Source organism: Melospiza melodia, chromosome 8 (genome assembly GCF_035770615.1).
Source record: "Melospiza melodia melodia isolate bMelMel2 chromosome 8, bMelMel2.pri, whole genome shotgun sequence".
Lineage (NCBI taxonomy): Eukaryota > Metazoa > Chordata > Aves > Passeriformes > Passerellidae > Melospiza > Melospiza melodia.
This window is the reverse complement of record NC_086201.1, coordinates 6,696,173-6,708,842: the sequence shown is the minus strand read 5'-3', so window position 1 is coordinate 6,708,842 and position 12,670 is coordinate 6,696,173. Positions and strand designations below refer to the sequence as shown.

General features: G+C 38.2%; 1 protein-coding gene across 1 annotated transcript in view; it reads right to left on the bottom strand.

The window, feature by feature from the left end:
- Nucleotides 1-12,670, bottom strand: part of TMEM163 (transmembrane protein 163) — an 88,038-nt gene that overhangs the window by 36,471 nt on the left and 38,897 nt on the right. The gene's annotated exons all lie outside the window — the stretch shown is intronic.

Genomic DNA, 12,670 nt, shown 5'->3' with positions numbered 1-12,670 from the left:
TACCTGAACTGGATGACAGAAAAAACTACCCAGGCCCATTGAGACTTCTTGAGTGCCATTTTTTGGCAAAAAGCCCAAGGGTAACTCACACAGCCCCACAAAATGCTTCAGATCCCATAATTTCATGACTTCCAATGCAAAAATGTTAGGAGGAAAACTTTTGAGCAGCCCTGGTTTTGACCACCTAGTACCTTCTAAAAAATAACCAAGATTGAAAATGTGCTAATACCTAGGAAAAAAATACAATTTTTAACATTTTACTCTTCACATCCTAATTTCATCACCTCATTTTCCAATTCTAGGAAGGCTTGTGCCAGAACAAATACTTCAACAGCCCAGAGGAATAGCAGGGAAGAAGCAGTGGGACAACTCCACCTCTCCAGCAGTGGGAGAGGAGCCTCCTGGAGATGGGACTTCACCAAATGCAGCTCTCAGGGGTCACAGCTACCCCAGGCAAGCTCTCAGGCACTGAGCACTCCATCCTTCTTGCTGTGGTTTGTGAAGGGCCACCTGAACCTCTGCTCCCTGAATAAACACACAGAACCCCAGCTCCAGTTTGAAATAAAGCCTAGAAGGATTGATTTGACTACTCTTATATGAACAGATATCAGCTAACTTAATAAGAACATATTTTTGTAGAACAAATACCAAATAAACCAAAAAAACAGACTCATCAATGACTTTGTCAATCTCAGGCTGACAAACACAATATTTAATTCTCATTGTTCATTAGAGCAGCTTGGCAGAACAGAGACACTATGATTTGACTGTTCTTTTCAGTAACAGCAAGCTGCAGTTCTGTGGCACTTATCTGGAGAAACAGAAATTAAATTCTTGGGAAAAAAACCCTTTTTGTTATGGATCTAAGATCTAGGTGTGGTCATGAGCAAGCCAGATGCCACAAATATTTGGACTTTATCATTACATTTGGCAAAAACACAAAGAAAAGTCATCAAGGTTCCTCCCAGACTCCAATTTCCTCAAAGCTGAAGAGTATTGAAACAGGGTAGATTTACATCTCCCTCTCATTTTTAAAGCATAATCTCCCACACTTCATTCCCTAGGTGAAAAAAGAAGCTGTATTTCTTGGTCAGACTTGCCAGTGATCTGCAAATTTCAACACTTCACTGCATAATAATATATTGCCTATCAAATTTTCATTGTCTGCCTCCTTAGAGGAATATAGTTTCAAAATCAGCAGACATTGCAAAAAATAAATTATGAGGATTCACAGGTACATAGAAACTTGCAATGTTCCTGTCATTGCTGCTTCCATATGATGCAGTTCAAAGCAACACTTTTACTCCTATTTCTAGCTTACCCCTCTAGTGGAATTAACTCCTCCATTTTTACTCAATTGCCAGCTTCTTTCCCAACTCAGATCCAGACTTGAAACTAACTAATTGTATGGTTCCTTTAAAAATGAATATGTAATTTCTCTGGTGCTGAACTGCATACAGATAGCAGTTCCACACCTTAAGGATGCTTGAAGGGACATATTTGATATATTTAAAGCACAGGGAATTCTGCATGAGAACTATTTTTATTTTATGTATTCTATCACAGCAGTAACACACAATCTGTTTGTCCTGAGCTATCTAAAACAGCAATGAAAAACAAGTATTAACTAACAGTGTCACAACTCTGCTCAAACCTTTTTTCTAATTAGTGAGTATGACTAGGACTGGCATCCTACAACACTAACTTATAGTGGTGGAAGGCCATAATAAAGGCAATAAAGAGCTTTCAAGCATTGGAAAGATGTATTTTTATATTATTTATTTGGCTTTATATTTTATACTGGTTTTCTAATGGAATAAACAACACATTTCTTTTTCTTTTAGAGTCAAATAACAATGTCAAAGCACCTTCAGCCCTGACTTAAGCACATTAATACTTCTAGCTGGCAAATACAGCCATAAAGCCCTCCAGCAAGTCATCCCAGCTTAAACAGGATGTTTGTCTTGATTCAGGCTCTGTGGCAGTGAAAGCAGCTCTAATATTGGATTACAGGGTATCAGCCAACACAGGCTGCACCAGACCAACCACATCCACTAAAAACAACTGGTTCCCACTGCAGACATTGGAGCTGGACACTCTGGGGTAGGAATAATTTGTGACACCTTGGGCAGAAGAATAATTTGTGATCCTTTGAGAGCCCTGGGCAGAGGAATAATTCATTGTGGTCCTTTTGCCCCCAGAGTCACTGCTGGGCTCCAGGAGGGCCCTGCAGGGATGGGCCCAGAGCTTCTGCTGATCCCTCCCCTCTTCCCAAAGTGCATTTTCAGCTACTCCCAGATGGGAATAAAAACCCCCCAGAGATTCCAAATGTCCACACTGAGCCAGAACAATGGTGGGGAACAAGAAATGAGGAAAGAGCAGAGCAGGCTGCACAAAGCCACTGTTGAGGCCACACTGAGCAGCTGCACTGCCATGACAGGGGAGGCCTGCTTTTAGCTGTTTTATTGGCTAAATTGGACAAGGTTTTATTACCTCTACAATAAAGCAGATAATCCTAATGCATTTTCCTGACATTTGTAAACAGAACTTGCAAGCAGTCAGAAGCTAAAAATAGAGCCAGCACAGTAAGCAACAAATCTGCCTCTGTCTCCACCTGCACAGCAATATCAATTTGTGGAGTCTGCTGGCCTGTCGGTCAGGTTTTGCTGGAATTCCTTCATCCCTTTCAAAGTGATTCCAAATAATAATAATAAAAAAATAGCCTATTTCCCACACATTCTGCCCTCAATGAAATAAGGATTTTATTCATTTCATGTGCCTCAGACAGAAATCATGTAACTAAGGCCTTAACTCCACAGAACAGTTCAAATTAAACTTTCCAGACATCTAGTCTGCCACCAGCCTTTGGCAGGTTCAATCCAGCTCAAATTTGGTCTAGAGTGAGGACCCTGCTGTTATCCTGGGACTCTCATTTCCTCCCCTGTGCTGGGAGAGCTTCCTGGCACCTTTTTTTACAAAGCTAGGTGACAAGAAATAGGATAGAAAACTAACTCTGACTCTAGATCTTTCAAACAGAAATTTTTGGGATGAGTCTGACTACAAATGAGAGATGGATAAAAACTGCTCCTCCACCTGTCATAAAAATCTCCTCTTACCTACTCAGAAAGGGAAAAGTTATTTTTAAGCAGCTTCTCTAGATGGGACAATCACTCCATCATGTTTGCTTTGAAACTGGGCTTTCTGAAAGACAAGCTTGGATGTCAGCACATAAAATAATAAGGCTTCAAAAGCACCTGACCTGCACTTGGCAGAAATCAGTCAGGCAATCTGAACACTGCTGAAAATGGTGGGTTTATGTCTCTTTATATTACAATGCAGATCTTGCAGGTTGTACAGTCACGAGCAAGAGGAACTGGAAGTTCTGCTGAATCAGAAGTGAGACTGAAATACAGTCTGTTTTCATTGCCTAGTGTTGGTAAAACTAAGCTAATGTTACAACAAATATTTAAAAATAAATTCATTCCAAATAGAGAAAAACAAATAAGCAGTTATTCTCTAAAAATCCCTCACAACAACTGAAGGCAAAGAACAGACATGTCTGATAATGTTAATACTTGTTTAAAATGCTACTGACCCAAATCAACAGGTGCCTCAGCACCTTCTCCCTTCCCCAAAATTCCAATAGAACAAAATTTAAGGATTTTTATGCACATGCATTAAATTTCCACAATCAGCATCTACAAATGGCTGCCACACATTCAGTATCTCAGACACAAGTCTGCCTTATCTTCATGGGTAGATCCAGAGCTATCATCAGTGTCATCCCTCTAGATCCATTTTTCTATCCCAAAGTAATTGGCAAAAGTGTAAAAACATTATCTACACAAAATACTTGGCTGATTTTCTCAGGTTTTTTTGCATCAACAAGGAAAAGGCCCTCATTGCTGCTCAGTACCACTACACTGTGATGTATCTACCAAGCCCAAACCTCATGCACACCAAACCTGGATGTTCATCTCATTAGAATTCACCACCAATTGTAAAAAAGTCCCCAGGAGGGTTCATTTTTCCACCTGCCAGGAAGGTGTCACAGCAACACTCTGCAGAATGAGCTGCAGGAGAGTCCTGGGAGATTTCAGTCCTTGGGGAAGTTCAGCTCTGGGACTGAGTGAATGAGGCTCTAGAGCCAGACATCAACTTTCCAGCTCTGCCATGCCTGGGGCATCACTCTCAGGCCAAGAAACCACAAAAATCCTCAAGGCATCCTGAAAAAAACCTTTGCAGATTCAGTACAGCAAGAAATTTTGCTATTGATAGCAGTAAAACCTTCCAGGAATAATTGTCTTTCCTTGCCTGTTATGTAGTTAATTATTTTGCTTGTTTGGCAGTGGTCAAATCTTTAGTAGCTGCAAACTTTCATAACTTCTTTTTCTGCAGTGAGATACAACAGCATATATAAGCTGAATGTATTCCTCATTATTTATTATTACTATTACTATTATTATTATTATTATTATTATTATTATTACTACAGAAGAAAGTTTCAGGACTTTGTTCAAAGGTTTTCCCTTGAGTTTAATCAAAACAGTTCTTTCCAGTTTGTTCGCATGTTAGCAGATTTTTTAATATTATTTATTACTAATATTATTATTATTGTTGATTTCAGTATTTTCTATACTAAGTGGTTCATTTTTCAATGTTTCAATTATAGAAGTTTTTAACACCTGTTTTTGTGGTTCTTGGAAAGAAATGCCAGTTCTCCCCTAACTCCCTTTGCTTACATGTATTTTTTTCCATTTGAAAGTGATTACCCATTACACCATGGCGCTCAGCAATAGTAACAGAGAACCAAGAATGGCAAAACACTCCTAAACCTCCCTTAGGCTGCAGATTCACTTCTGTTTGATTTGTTTTTACCTCTCCTTTTGCCACCAAAAGAGCAGCCAGGCCTCCCTTGGCATGTCCCACAAATGGGCCAGACTGGGCAAACTCACAGGAGTGCCCAATGCTGAACTGTGAAATAATCCTGCTACAGAAAACAAGGGATAACTTTCCAAATGATGGAAACCTTGTGGAGAACACGGTGACCCAGCTGCAATACACAGCAAACTGAGCACAGCAGTGATATAAAGAATCCTGTATAGAGTCCCTGAATGGCAGAGACACACAGACACTGACAGTAAATCTGTCCCTCATTTCAGAAAAAGAAAAAAAAATAATGCCTGGGATATCTTTTAACAGCTGCTGAAATATCTTCCACCTCCAGCAAGCTTTCCCTGCCACCCTTCAGTGAGCAGAGCACTAATAAATGGTCAGCCAGTTATACCAGGGCTGTCCATTTTCTGTGGCACTCTTTGCCAGCATTGCTGGAGATGAACACCAGGAACCATTTCTTTAGGGAAAGCTGTTTGTAAAGGCAGAAATCAGGCAGCTCCCATCAGGCTGAGTTAGCAGCAATCTCCAGAGCTGCTCAGGAGCAATATTCCAGCAATATTCCAGCAATATTCCAGCTCTGCAAAGCACAGGAGAGAGCAGGATCCCTCCTGTCTGGCATCCCACTGCTTCACACACGCCCGTGCTTCCTCTCTCAGGTGCCAACCTTCTGTTTCCAAACAGGATCATCTCAAAAAAAGGGAACACAAATAAATCAGAGCAAAGGAGGACTTGGTCTTTTTGTTTAGTTTTGGCTTTCCAGGGGGCCGAAGCTAAAGGAGGGCCCATATGTTACTGCTCCAGTTGAGCTTTATCAGGATACTAAATGCATATGTTGGCATTTCAGAATAGAAATAATGAAACTTTTAGGTCTATAAAAAACCAGCTAGATATGTGGTGCAAAGTCTCTGCAACTGAATATACAGGTGCATACTTTCATCTGTTGTATTTCAAATGGGGTCACTTGAAATGCCCAGAATAACTCACTGCAATGACATTAAAGCACATTGTCTTTTAATGAAATTATGTATTATTGATGCCCCAACTCCAAATATAACAACTGAAATGGCCTAGAATGTTGCAAATGCTTGTAACTGAACATTTACCAGGGAGGTTTTTGCAGCTTATGCCTACAATCCACAAGCTTTGTAATTTCAAGCCTGGAGTGAGCTTCCAAAACCAAAAGATTTTGGACCCTGAACTGGGACAAGGAATGAGTGGTACCTTGTCTAAAAATCCACAAATTACCACAAATGTTGGGTGATATCCGAAACTCTCAGCAGCTGTTTCTAAAGCCCTCTGGCCAAGATTTGCTACTTGCTGTTTCCAGACAAGGGTTATCTAGATTTAATTACCTGGGAGACTCTCCAAACACAAAATTTCTCCCAATTTTTGTTTTATTGGCTGGAGGCAAGAGAAGCATTGAGGTTCTACTCAGCACAAAAGAAAAAAAACCCCAAACTTGTTTTGGGAGTCTGACCAGCTAATTTAAAACAAAATTAACAGAATAAGCCAGGACACTGAGGTGAAGACCCTTATCTGACCTAAAGGGTTTCTGGAATCTTCATAGGAATTCAACCAATTCATGTTTTGTAAATATATCCTCAAACCTGTAAGAGCTAGGACACTGATTAAACATTTTTACCAATCATTGAAGGTTTTGAATTGTTAATCAAAGAGATGAAACACTGCCATTATTCTCAGGTTCTGGTAAATTCCTGTCCTGTGGTCACATTAGAAAGATGAAGAGATCCTTTCAAAAATATAATTAAAGGCTGATATTGTACAAAAGCTCAGATGTATTAACATAGAACTTTTATGCAAGGATTCAGGCTAACTGCAGCACAGCCAACAATAAGTGTATGAATATCATTGGCTGTGCTACTGGCTGTGTATTGGTGCTGTAAGAAAAGAAATATTGTTAATAACTTCTATTTAGAAGCACAGCACACTCAAATGTGCACACCCAGTGAGAACTGCATCCCCTTGTCCCTGACAGGGTTATTTGTCTCCATTCCTGTAAAGAAGCCTACTGGTTTCATTTTAAAAAGGTGATCAATTTGAAGTTTGCCAGATTTAGACTAGAAAAAATGTATCAGAAATGTCCAAGTGCCAAAGTTCCAGATTCATGTTATTTTTAATTTATTTTTGCTCACTATTTTCATCCTGCTATTTCAAACTTGACTGTGAGCAAGTTGGGGTATTTTAGAAATCAAGAGCATTCAAACAAATCAGTGCTGCTCTTAAAAATAATAATAATAATAATTAAGTATGATCAGAGCAGCAGACAGACACAACCCAGTTTAATACCTGGAATCACACTGCAATCCAGCCTGTGCTCCATAAAAATTGGCTGAGAGAAGTGCAACACAGAGGATGGAGATCAAGAGAGGATTTAGTTAGCTTTGTCTTATATCATATTCTAGAGATATATCTACATTTCTAGAAATATTACAACCATCCTGTAGCTTAAATACACTTCTTAAATAAGGAAAAAGACCCTATCTATGGTTAATGTTTACTTCAGTCTGACTCTTCCAGGTAGCCTTTAAATTTAGAGAAAATAAACACATTTTAGCCGTGGTAAGCATTTAAAACCAGTTCACAAAGGCACTGGCTCAATTCTTACTTTTTCACATCAACTGTAAGAACTCTGTTTTAGTATCTACAATCCTTGATACAACACAGATGAATTTTTTTTCAATAGAAATTTGTCAGACAGGAACATTTCCACTGAAATTCCAGGTGAATATACAAAGTTTTTGATCTAAGTCCTTTTATTTCCCCTAGAATTTCAATAAAATTTTAAGCAGCTCATCATATGAAGAAATGCATTGCAACAGCTTGCATTTACCATGAAAAGTTTTCCAAACAAATTAGAATCTATTTTATTTTATGGATTTTCGCTTTTCCTTTCAATGTGTGTGTGGAGGAAATTATGGGGTTTGAGGTCATTGTAGACATGCAATTACAATTAAAATTACAATTACAATAAAATAAAAATAAAAAATAAAAATAAAAATAAAAATAAAAATAAAAATAAAAATAAAGTAAAAATAAAAATAAAAAGTCTCCCTATTTCAGAGGAAAGGAAACAGCACTGGGTAAGGGAGCACAGGAGATATTTGAAGATCAGGAATCCAGAATAATTCAATAATCCAGAAGGACTGGGCTCTGAAGAGAGAGTGTAACTGTGAGAAAAGGCAGGTGGATGCAGGTGGCTGGCACAGTCTCACACACCCTGCTGCCAACCCTTCCACATTTCCTTCCCTAGGATTCTTATCCCTAAAACAGGGTGCAAGTACTTCCACACAGGGAAAATCATTTTACCCTACAAAAAGATGGAGAAATTCTGCAAAGAGTGACAGCAGGCACCATCAATATCTCATCTATTCTAATAAACTGTGTCCTGCTATGACCTGCCTTTTATATTTCACATTGTCAAAGCCTTCATTTTTAGATCTTCAAACTTTACCCATGGAAAATTACCCTAATTAGAAACGATCTGGAGGAGATTTATGGCATTCCCACAGCTCAACAGTTGTGAGAGACTATTTTTATACTAAAAGTATTTGAACAGACTTCTGAAAATCAAAGCAGGTTTCCTTCTATAGAGAAATACAGCACGTCTTCAGAAGTGTATCATCAAGTGCTGGAAAAAAATATTCATTTTGAAAATGATTTTGCATTGTCCCTTAGCTTGCATTAGTATAATGTAATTATAGTTACTGAAACTTACTTTTGCACCCCCACTGATAGGTTTCAAAGCTGATTTGGTCCTGCTGAAACCTCTAGAACACAAATGCAGTGGGAGCCATGAATGCAGAGGTGACTATTTTAAGCATCCCTCATTTTAGCTCCCTTTGAAAAGTTCTGATTTTGGAACAGAGAAAAATGAGTCCATACAAAACTGCCAGCTGGACACCAAATAATGAATACACCCCAAAAAATTATAAGAAAGAGCTATTAAAAATTACATTCAAACTCGGGTATCTGAGAACAAAGGCAGGCTGAAACTTTTTTAAAAAACCATTTCTAATGTAACCACCTATCTGTGTTCCATTTTTTTATGAAGGTGAAAGAAGATAGTTGCTTGGCATTTTTCTTGATATTCTTGTCTGGTTCCTCCCTTAACTCAGAGGTGGTTGTCTTGCAATGCTGTTCTTGAGGAAGATAAACAGAAACAGAATAAATTCTCCTCACGTCTACATTTGGGATTTAGAGACCTAAGGCTGCTCCCCTTGGAGCCCATGCACACCTGACCAAATCCAAAGCTGGAGATTTATATTATTTAAAAATGTATTTATATTCATTTCTCTCTGCATGGCTCTCCTGAACGTGCCAAGAATGGAACAAGGTGTGTGAGCACAAGGCCAGAAGAAATTCACATTCATGACTTTTCATCTCATACAAAATGTTTGTTCTCTGAGCATTTTAATGAACTTAGAAATATGAAAACCAGGGAAGATCCAAACTGAAAAGCATTGGTTGTTGAAAGATAATTAGTTGCCTTCACAGCCCTTTTCATCATCGCTATCGATTTCAGAGACAAGACACATATCAGGGCACCCCTATTTAATTAGGAGGCTGGTGAGCAGCTCCAGAGCCAAAACAAGCTGCCAAGCACAATTAAGCAGGCTGCCAGAATACAGCACAATCTTAGAGATTTTCCTTTTATAAAGGGAGATTAGAAATGCACCATCCCAGGCAGCTCAGTGACTTACTGGAGAAACTTTAAGACCTGGTTTTACATACATGTCTAAACAGGCTTCCAATTAAAAGTTGTTTTTTGATGTGAAAAAATTTAGATGCCTCAGCTGGCTGTGGGAAAGGACACCTGATGAGACCTCTCCAGCCCATTTTAGTATGTAGGAGCCTGAGGACCTGTTCTCAGAACTTAAGCACACAGCACATCATGCTAAGGACACCTCTAGATACTTATTCACAAATGTTCAATACCCTGTTAAATCCTTCTATTTAATCTTCAATTTCAACAAGTGAGAGTTCAATTCCTGCCATTTAACATCATAAACCAGTAAAAGTCTCACCGAGTTGTTCCCACACTCTAAAAATCTGCAATTGTAAAAAAGCAAAATTACTTGTTGTCCCTTTATTGGTCAGTATGTTCAAAAATTTCTTAATGAGGCACATTTGACAAAGCGCCAAAATTCACACCTGGAAGGATTATATTGGAATAAAGTAACAGGTATTTTCGAACAGAGAGAAAATTGGGAAAACTATCACAATTATAATAAATTGTACTGGTCCATTTTGCTAATAAACCTACAAAATGCCAAAACAGCAATGGTCACTCTGAATAAGCAACTTTATACATTATTTAATCTCAGTACTGTCCTAGAAATATTTATTTACATTTCCTGTATTGTCAGATAATCTGTGGCAGTTTATCACTTAGATTGCTACACTTAGAACTCATTTCTATGGTGAGAAAACTTGAAATAAAGAGATGACTGAAAATGTTGCCTTTTTCATTCAGTTAGACCAAATGGTAGATTTTATCACCTATTTCCATATATTTTATCATGGGTCATGATCAAAGTAACATTACACTAACATTTCCACCTCTGATAGGGAAAATTATGTAATTTGCACAAAGCAGTGAAATAGTCCAGGTAATTCAAGTAAAATGAATTGCTTTCAGCTCACCAACTAAAAGATAGCAGGCCCTGGCTCTACTTCTTTTACAGCTGCTGGAATGCCAGGAAATCTTCAAATTTGAAGTGGATTACTAATGTTCCTTTAATAAAAACCACCAAGAAATGAAAATTCACCCTTTCTGGCACAAATTTAATCAAACAGTCAAGTTCTGAACAGAAACAATTCTTCTAAATACATCAAAAGTCAAAAAGAAAAATAGAAAAAATAAATCCTCTGTGCAATCCTTTATCTTTCTAAGCTGGAATATAAACAAACCTTCTGGGGAGAGAAGCAACTGTCTGCTGGTTCTCTGTTGAATGTAACTGCAGGGAGGAATTGCAGGCCCTTCAGACAAATCTCTCGCTCAGACAATGTGTTAATCTCAACAATCTATGGCTAAGGGCTGCAATAAAGAGCCCTGTCATCAATCCTGCCTCAGGGCTGTAGCGTGGGGATGTGTGACAGCAAGGATGCCACAGACACACAGCGCACATAAAATAGCTCTGCACTCAGCCTTGGTCCACAGCCCAAGAGCAAACCCAATGCCTCATGTCAGCTGGGAGCTCCAAGTCATTAAGCAAAAATTAAAATGAAATATGAGCCTAACTAGCAAATTTCCTTTGTTCTGTGTTTGATTAAACAAGTCCTGTTAGTAGCTTTTAAATGCAGAAATTCTAAACAAAGCGTCTTGCAATATTTTACAACTCTTACAGTTTTCTTCCAATTGCAGGGTCTTGACAAGAGGCAGCAATAGGAAATCATATCCAGCAATTCAAAGACTGGGAAGAGCTTCCCTGACAGAGCCAGAGTTGTAAAACTGAAAGAAAACCCACTCAGTGATTGACATACCACACTGCTCTGCATCTGCCCAATTGCAGAGTAATTGGCTTGACACATCTTCTGCTAATTCTGATCAAAGTAACAGAAGACTTGCAAACCACTCTGATGAGATGAGCTTCATTTATTTGGACAGAAAACAGTCCAGATAATATCATAAAAAATGTGATGATAAGACAGAGGGATATTACAAGGTTGTTCATCACTATTTACAACATATAATCGTGTCAATAAAACTCAAACTATATCAATTATTTTTTTCTGTTCCATGCACAATTCCAAGGTGCAAGCTCTTGAAAAGCCTCACAAACATATTCCCAGGATAAAACCTGCTATGTCAAGCAGCATATATGTATTTTTTAACATACAAAGAATTTCTGCTGTTGATATTTTTGCTTTGCTTTCCTGTTATGCAGCCTTCAAAACTAAGATGAAAATGTTATGTGTCAGTATATAGGGAATGTTTACAGCAGGATTGATATGCACTTCACTTCCTAATGACTTTTCAGTGGAAGACACTAAGCACCAACAATCCGTGGAATCATCCAAAATATCCTCACTTAATTTTTCTGAAATGATAAGCATAGTCTCTGAAAATCCAGTTTCAAGATTCCTGCAGTTGGCCTTCTGAAAATAGATGTAACTTTAAATGAGCTAAAATGTCTTCTATGATCATCAGTCAGCAAAGGTTTTAAAAGATTTTCGCAACACTATATTTTTTAAAACATTTTTTCAGATAATTGAAAGCAAAAAACCCCAAACACACAGACATGAACACACACACACACACTTTTATCATTCTTAGATCTTAATTTGCTCTCCTTTTAGAGATCAGCCAGTATCCACTCATTCTCTGGCTCTTCATATCAGTAATGATGGGTTTGGTTTGGGTTTCTTTTCATTTCTAAATCATATTGAGAATCCTTGCTAGTTTAAAAAAGCCAGAAACCCAGAATTACTAACACCAGAAAGCAGGACTGGCATTTACAAAAAAATCCACTGGTCTGGATTTGTGGTCACCAATCCTGATCCTTGAAGCTGAGCTTACTTTTGGAAGGCAGAAAGAATAAGTTACTTTTTGTCACCCATGCAAAGAGAATTACAGTGAGTTCCAGAGTACTCTGAATTCACCTCACTGTGTATTTCATGTTAACTTGATTGCATACATAGCAGATACAAGTCCAGAGTCTCAGATTGTGTAAATTAACACCAAGTTTCTCACATATGTTTGTTTATTTATACTACTTGATTATCTTATCAGCATGCAATTGTCTGTGTTTGT